The sequence below is a fragment of the Ailuropoda melanoleuca genome, chromosome 14 (genome assembly GCF_002007445.2).
Source record: "Ailuropoda melanoleuca isolate Jingjing chromosome 14, ASM200744v2, whole genome shotgun sequence".
Classification (NCBI taxonomy): Eukaryota; Metazoa; Chordata; class Mammalia; order Carnivora; family Ursidae; genus Ailuropoda; species Ailuropoda melanoleuca.
Genome location: NC_048231.1, coordinates 1,384,866 through 1,392,878, shown reverse-complemented (window position 1 = coordinate 1,392,878; position 8,013 = coordinate 1,384,866). Strand labels below are relative to the sequence as shown.

Below are 8,013 nucleotides of genomic sequence, written 5' to 3'. Positions count from 1 at the left end.
TGCGGGGTGCGCGAGGGCAGCTCGGGGCGCGCTGGGCGCGGCGCGCAGGCCTCGGAGGACCCGCCGCACTCCTTGCTCCAGCCCTGCCTCCCGGCTCCGCACCAGCGCGCGGGCCTTTGTGCTGGCGGGGCTTGCAGGGCTGGCTGCTTTTGTGTGGGCTTTTCTTTCTTCTCTCCCTCCCCTCCCAGTCTCTCACGGCTGTGGTAGAGAAGTTCCTGAAGACTCTGATTTGCTCCTTTCACAGCATCCATCGTGATGTCCCCGATACCAATCAGTGTCCGGCAGCCGAGGAGCAAATGGGGGCTGCGGTGGCCACCGAAATGTGTTCTGCTACTTTGCAGAAAACCAACAGTTGAGTGTTTAGCGCCGAGATGTCACGGAACCTCCTTGCCCAGACCCTGACCGGTCCCCCAGGTCACGGCAGGAGGATGCTGCTTGGAAAGGTCGCTTAATTGGAAAGAGGGCCTGTGGGGACTCGGTGGAGGTCAGCTCTGCCTGAGACTGCAGAATGGTTGGTAGATGTTGCCCGGAGGTGCCCAGATACCTTACGTGCGTCCTGGTCACTGACAGAACCCGACCTTTGAGGTAACAAACATGGAAGCCCTGGCTGGTGAGCTGGCTGAAGGTAGCCGGGGTGAACAAAATATAGGACTCTCAAGAGTTTGGAGTTCTCAAAGATGAGATATCTTTGCCTTCCCAAGCCGAGTTCGGGGATCTGCCAGGATCTTGGCACCTAATTTCAGTGCAGAGCTGATGTGGAGGAGAGGAGAGAGGATGCTTTAAAGTGTCTGCATTCTTTCTTTGGAAGTTTTAGTTAGAAACTTAAGGGGGAGCAGGAGTGGTTCACAAAACCATTCATAGAGCTTCGAAGGGCTTCTATAGGAAGCAAACTGTGTGGTCAAATTTTGCATGCCTCCCTTTCTTTTTGTGTATTTCCTTGATCACACCGTTGGACTCCAAGGAGTATTGTTGAAGCCAACCGTGTTTAAAGTCATTGACTGATTTCTTTTCACTTGCCGGCAGAAGCCCTCTGTAGCATCTATTGAAAGAAACTCAAAACCGGGGTGAGATTTCAGTTTCAGAGCATCGTTGCTTTTACACACAGTAGAGATTTAAGGGTGGTCTGATTTACTCTTATGACTAAGGTAGAGCTATTATATTTGTCTTAATAATGAGACAAACACGCAGCAGACTTGATATTGATTGTGTTTATTCACAAAACTCCCAAGACTCACCAAGTGTAAGGTAGCTACAGCAACAGAGCCAATTAGGGAGACATGGATTTGTCTTTGTTTTCATTGGAGGCTTCTTACCATTACATTCTGGTGTTTCTTGCTAGACTTTTCAATTTCATAATTTGTTATTACAGAAGTGGTTTAAGGCAAGGATAGAATCAAAATGAGGAAGACGGGCTTACCTGCTGGAGAAAATTTCCATTCTTTCAACTAAAGGTGTACTTCACTCTTCTATTTAGCAGACGTTTGCCTGAAAAGTCGTGCATGGAATTGCGTTTTTGTTCATTGAATTTTTTTTTCTCACCTAGGAAAGCTGGGTTTAATCTCTGTAGGATGAAAACTCATTCCCTAATTAAGATGTGTGGTCAATTCTGCTTTTCCATATTGTGTTTACTGGGTGATTATAAGAAAAGTATCTGAATCAAGTTTCAGCTTGAAATGTTAGATATTGTGTTTATTCCTTGAAATGTCTACCTGGCGATTACTTTCTCTTTAAATGCAGGCTAGTACTTAGAGATCTTGTCAAGCAAATGAGGTTTGTGAACCACAAAGAACAGAAATGCAGTGTCAAATTGGGTCATTGAAAAGAACTGTATGATGGATGGAGAAGAGCTTGTTGACCAAGATGGATTAGGACGGGATTCTGCAAACAGCAGGTCATTTTGTCTACAGGAGGAGCTGAAAGAGGAAGCTCCGTGGTAATATCTAGGGGGAAAAGGATGTTACGGATGGTTAGAATTGCTCACATTTCTATAGTTGGAGGGCAATGTATGTTAGTATCACACTAATATGTCTTAAATTGAATGATACCTAAAACTTTTTCATCAGACTGTTTTCATGTCTGTTATCATGTATTGTCTCTTTTCCACCTTTGAAGAAAACAGAATGAGCATTGTCACCTCCACTTTACAACAAGGCACCTGAGTTTCAGTGATTTGCCCTGGGTAGAGCTGGAACCTGAAGCCAATATTTAAATCTTCAGTTCAGGGGCACCTGGGTGGGTCAGTCAGTTAAGTGTCTGCCTTTGGCTCAGGTCATGATCCTGGGGTCCTGGGGTCCTGGGATCGAGCCCTGCATTGGGTTCGCTGCTCAGCGGGGAATCTGCTTCTCTCTCTCCCTTTGCCCCTCCCCTGCTCATGCTCTCTCTCTCTCTTTCTCAAATAAATAAAATCTTAAAAAAAAAAAAAATCTTCGGTTCAGCTTCTTTTCCCAGGGACAGGCTGATGCACTAGGGGCTATAAGTGCAGACATCTTCATTTGTCTACATTGCTAAATTGTGGCGAACAAAGGTCTTGGGCTCAGAGCATGTAGAGCTTTGTTGTGGTCTGCAGGGATGGTAGAGCACTTTGCTGGTAGTTGCCGGTGTAACCTTCTTGACCCCAGCCCACTTACCCTCTTCCCTGTCAGCACTGATGCTGCTTTCCTCCTGGGGAACTATGCTTTTCTTTGTGGTTATTCCGTTCTCCCCCCTCCACTGTGGCCAAACATGCTCCTGAAAGGATCATCTGTCATTCCAGCTACTTAATTTATAGTGAAGAATGACGGGGCCAGACGATCTTAGAGCCAATATATTAGGCCAATGACAGTTGTCAGTAGTGCAGTGAATCCGAAATGGGGTACTGTAATGCTGTGTGCCACAGTTGGGTTGATAGGGTCAGAGTCTTGATAAACTCAGCTTTAGACAAATGAAATAGCATTAGCAAGACAATGTTAGGATTAAAAAAAAAGGAAAGGTAAGACAATGACTGTTGGGGATCAGGAAAAGTACAAAATGGAAACATTATTAAGATATAAACAAAGAGGGGAAAGAGTTTCCTTTCCCCCTCATCAAGCATAGAATCCTTAATTGGTTTTTAAGAGGTGCATTGGTCATTGGGAGGCAAGTTGACCTGAGGCTCTGAAACGTGTCACTTGTAACTGTTGATCTATTTTTTTAAGGAAATAAACTCTGAAAACCTAAAATATAGCAGAAATGAGAATACAGGTAGTTATTACTGTTATTAAAACGATACATTGAATGAGTAGCCAAAATTGGCCAGGTGATGAACAAAACATACAGTTAGAGATGGAGAGACCATGGCATGTCATTGAAAATCTCCAGAAAGTGGAGAATCTGAACGTCCTTTTTCACATTTGTAAATGGTTATTTATATTTACTTCACTCCAGCAAATACGTATTAAACACCTCCTCTATGTGCCTACCATTATTAGTAATTATATGGCAAACAAAGGAAGATAGAACACCAGTGCTTGCATGCAAAGGACATACTCTTGTTTGAGGTGGCAAGACTTACAGATCTGATGATTTGTGCTGGAGAAGTTGGGAGAAGGGTGGGAAGAGATTGGGCCAGGCTTTTTTTGTGACAGCAGTTAGTAAACAGGACGTGACCTGGGGGCCAGGGTTGGATACCCAGGGGAGGAAAGGAGAGAGTGTTCTGGCTACTGCAGTCTTGTTGAGCGAAACATGGGAACCTGAGATGAGTACGGCACGTAAGGGCAATCTACTCAGCTTGTGATGGTTTGTACAGGGGCTAGTGGTATGGGGTTGCATTACAGATATGGAGCTCGGCAGTTGGAAATTTGGTGACATTCAATGATGTGTTTGGCAAAGGGAGGGAACTTGAAGTCTGACAGAATTCACAAGTTCAAAAACAGACACGATCACATAGGCAAGTTAATCGTTCTCTCTAAGCTTGTAGCTTTCTCTAAAAAAAAAATGGAGATTATGGTAGTGCCTATCTCATTAGGTGGTTGTTAAGAATAAATAAGGTAGGGGTGCCTGGGTGGCTCAGTCGTTAAGCGTCTGCCTTTGGCTCAGGCCCTGATCCCAGGGTCCTGGGATCGAGCCCCGCATCAAGCCCCGCATCAGGCTCCTTGCTCAGCGGGAAGCCTGCTTGTGTTTCCTCTCCCTCTGTCTCTCTCTCTGTCAAATAAATAAATAAAATCTTAAAAAAAAAAAGAATAAATAAGGTAGTTTACATACAACACTCAACACCTGACACATAGCATCCTCCAAATGGTGGCCATCTTTGACTGGTTATTGTCATTTTTATTCTTTTTTTTTTTTTAAAGATTTTATTTATTTATTCAACAGAGATAGAGACAGCCAGCGAGAGAGGGAACAACAAGCAGGGGGAGTGGGAGAGGAAGAAGCAGGCTCATAGTGGAGGAGCCTGATGTGGCTCGATCCCATAATGCCGGGATCACGCCCTGAGCCGAAGGCAGACGCTTAACCGCTGTGCCACCCAGGCGCCCATGTCATTTTTATTCTTAAGAATAAACCGTCTGGATTATATAAAATGGACTGTAGAGTAGAGAGTCTGAACAGGATCATCAGTCGAGAGGCCATTAAAGTAATAACCACTGGTGAGGTGATGAATATCAGGAGATATTCTGAGGGAGGGATCCACAGAGGTTGTGAATCTAGAATGTAGAAAAGAGTTCAGGGTGATACCAAAGTTTAGGTGAAGAAGATGGTGTGTCTGAGGTGGCATCCAAGTATCTTCCAGGAGACAGTGAAAATCTAAGATTAGGCAGCTTTCCTCCCAAAACCCTGTGCCTGCTATTTATGGTATTTGTGTTTATCCCAAGAAGAGGAAAATACCAGGCAGTTTGTCACCAGTGTTTTGGCATACTCTGTAGGCCTCCTGTGTCTTGAGTACTCTTAGGGCAATGCTCATGTTCCTTCTATATCATAGATGGAACTCAATTTCCTTTGAAAAAAATAGCTTTGTCATGGATGAGAATGTTTTCACATGCTGGTTCCCCTAGTGTCTACATTTTGGTAACACACTGAGCAATAGTATACATTTTAGTTGGAAAAAATGTTGACCAAGTGTTTTTAAAAAACCATTGATTATTAAATCTAACAAGATGACTAAGTCTGTATTTTTTATGTTGTCTTTCATTTGTCTTTGTAACTTGAGTATGCCTCCACTTGACAAGGAAACAGATTCTGGACTGTATCTATTTAAGATTGTCAAAGATAATGGGTGACAGAACAGCTTATCTGCCCACTGGTGGGAGAAATGCAGCATATAGTTTAGAGGACCGAGGAGCCATTAGGATACCTTGATAGCAAGTGATAGACAAAGTGCTACTGACTTGGTCTGAAAGGGATGCTTTTTAAGCTTTTAGAAGCCAATATCCACTATCAGTTAGCAATTTGGTTAGAGTTTATTTACCTGAATTAATTTGCACTGATGGATTATAGTGGAAAGAAAGCAGCACTGCCATGGTGTGAAAGAAAAGTTAGAGAAATATTCTTTTGTTTGTTCAATATTCTTATGACTGAGTTAATTTAAGATAATTAAGACACAGAGTACTAATTAGCAATGAAATTTCCCCACCCTCCCCTTCCCCTACAAAGCCTATAGACATTCCTCTGTTTGTTCAGCCAATATTTACTGAGCATTTCCTCTGTGCCAGGCTCTTTGCCAGGGAAGGGATACAATGTTGAGGGGGAAAAAAAGAAAAGGCATATAGTCTTTAAAATATGCTTGCAGATGATTCTTTAGTTTTAGACATATGGCCGTTGAATTGACAATGGTCAGCCTTTTCTTATTTATTCTCTAATGTCATGTAGCTCTCTCTGGGGGACACCAAACTCTTGGGAGTGGCTGTGTGAACTTGTACTGTGCTTTGAAAGATGGAGAAAGACCTAGAACTTGAAGGTCATTTGCCAATTTATCTGAGCTGCAGACACGCTCCCTGCTGTCATTCTTATAGGCTGTCTTTCCTGCCTCTTTTAAAGTTCAGGCATTGCTTTGAATAGTGGGGAGAAGGAACATATGGTCGCAATACACAGACATAGAATAGGCTTGCAGTTCACCCCCATTTTCTCTGTAGTTGGATTTAGAAAGCAGGTGGCTGACACTTAATTACAGAAGGAAAGTCTTCTAGAGTAATGGCAGACTTGCCTTCACACAGAAATTCTAAAGCTCATGATCTAGCTGAAAATAAAACCTTGAAGGAAAATTCTGTTTGGGAAAGGCAGTTGAGGTGATATTAAATCTTTATGGTTTACCTCCCAGTACTCTGGTTTGTTTATAGGATTCTTTTCTCAGTCCACGTGACTCCAGAACATATAAATAAGATGTGAAACATCCATTCAATCATTTGAGTGCCTTGCCTACTTGATGGCATGATTGTTGGAATGTGAAAACATTTGTATTTTAATTTTATGACCTGTAGATAAAATATGAAAATGGAATCATGGAGTTAGAAAAGATTTACAATACTTTTGCTTAACTTCTCATTTTGGCAACGGAAAGACTGAGGCCATTTGCACAGTATCCCATAGCAAGTTGTACCACAATAAAGCTAGGATTCAGGAATTGCTCTTCTGATTCCAGTCCATGACTCTCTAAATTCCATTGTTATTCACAATGGCCTGTTTTTTTCAGGTTTTTATCCAGAAGCATGGGATCCTGTAGACCAAGGTTTTAGGCCACACCCTACATTGTCTGGGATGTTTAATAAGATTTCACTGAACGGGAAAAATATTTGTTCAGGAAAAAATAGATCAGAGGGTTCTAGAGCTTTTCCACGTTTGACTATATACACTTTCATAGTTCAGCATGTCCTTACGAATATGTAGTTTCATCAACTGTGAACATTTACAGCCCTTCTATGTTTTTGTTTTGAGGAGAGCAATTAGAGGCAAGCAAGCCAAATACTCTTACTAAACCTGTTACCTGGCCATGAAGTGGGATTGTTTATGGATCATGGTGATAACTAATGTTCAGAATGTTGACATGCCTCGACACATGCTATTCCCTCTTTTTCAAGTATCTTTCCCATATTCTCTCCTTTTTAAACAATGCTAGCTGCTGGTATGTAATTTAATATTTAAATAAAATTGCTACAGACTCTCCTCCCACATGTGGGGAAACTTGCCATACCTCTCACTATCTCTGAGGATCCTTGCGGGAGTGTGGTGGCTTTCTTCTAGTCACCTCTGGCTTCAGTTTTCTTCTGCTGCTAAATTTATGGTCCCTGATGTGTGCTGTTCCTTTTCTGCACATCATCTTATTCCTATCTTCTCCCAAAGTACCGTGGATTCAAGATTTCTTTTTTTTTTTAAAGATTTTATTTATTTTTTTTGACAGAGAGAGAGATAGCCAGCGAGAGAGGGAACACAGGCAGGGGGAGTGGGAGAGGAAGAAGCAGGCTCACAGCGGAGGAGCCTGATGTGGGGCTTAATCCCAGAACGCCAGGATCACGCCCTGAGCTGAAGGCAGACGCTTAACGACTCTGCCACCCAGGCGCCCCATCAAGATTTCTGTGTAAAAAATTATCCCTAACTCAGTGGCAATAAATGTTTATTATTTCATCCATTTCTGTGCATTAGGAATTTGGGAGTAACCACCTTACTAGGTGGTTCTGGTTCAAGGTCTCTCAAGAAGTTGCAGTCATGATGTCAGCTGCAGCTACAGTCATCTGAAGGTTTGACTGGGGCCAGAGGGTGCCTTCCAGGATGACTCATTCATGTGTTTCTGGTAGTTTGGCAGGAGGCCTCAGCTCCGAATCCAAGGGATTCCTCTTTCCTTGTGTAGAGAAACTCAGCCTTCTTTTTCTCTTCAGCTGTCTAGATTATGCTCTAAGGACTTGACCTTTTCTTGGTCACAAAAAGACCTAGAAACTAAACGGGGAAGCTTCGAACTTCTTCTTCTTCTTCTTTTTTTTTAAGATTTTATTTATTTATTTGAGAGAGACAGAGATAGTGACAGAGAGCATGAGTGGGGAGGAGAGGGAGAAGCAGGCTCCCCAATGAGCA

At 42.8% G+C, this 8,013-nt stretch overlaps 1 protein-coding gene across 6 annotated transcripts in view; it reads left to right on the top strand.

The window, feature by feature from the left end:
* Positions 1–8,013, top strand: part of ARMH4 (armadillo like helical domain containing 4) — a 150,496-nt gene that overhangs the window by 35,350 nt on the left and 107,133 nt on the right. Inside the window, exon 2 of one of the 6 annotated variants that reach the window (XM_034642037.1) lies at positions 245–585. The exons of 4 other annotated variants lie outside the window; for them this stretch is intronic. The gene's annotated coding sequence lies outside the window, so the exon portion shown is untranslated. Of the gene's footprint in view, positions 1–244; positions 586–1,645; positions 1,934–8,013 lie in introns of those variants that run through there. One more of the 6 variants, XM_034642038.1, reaches the window with a different exon arrangement.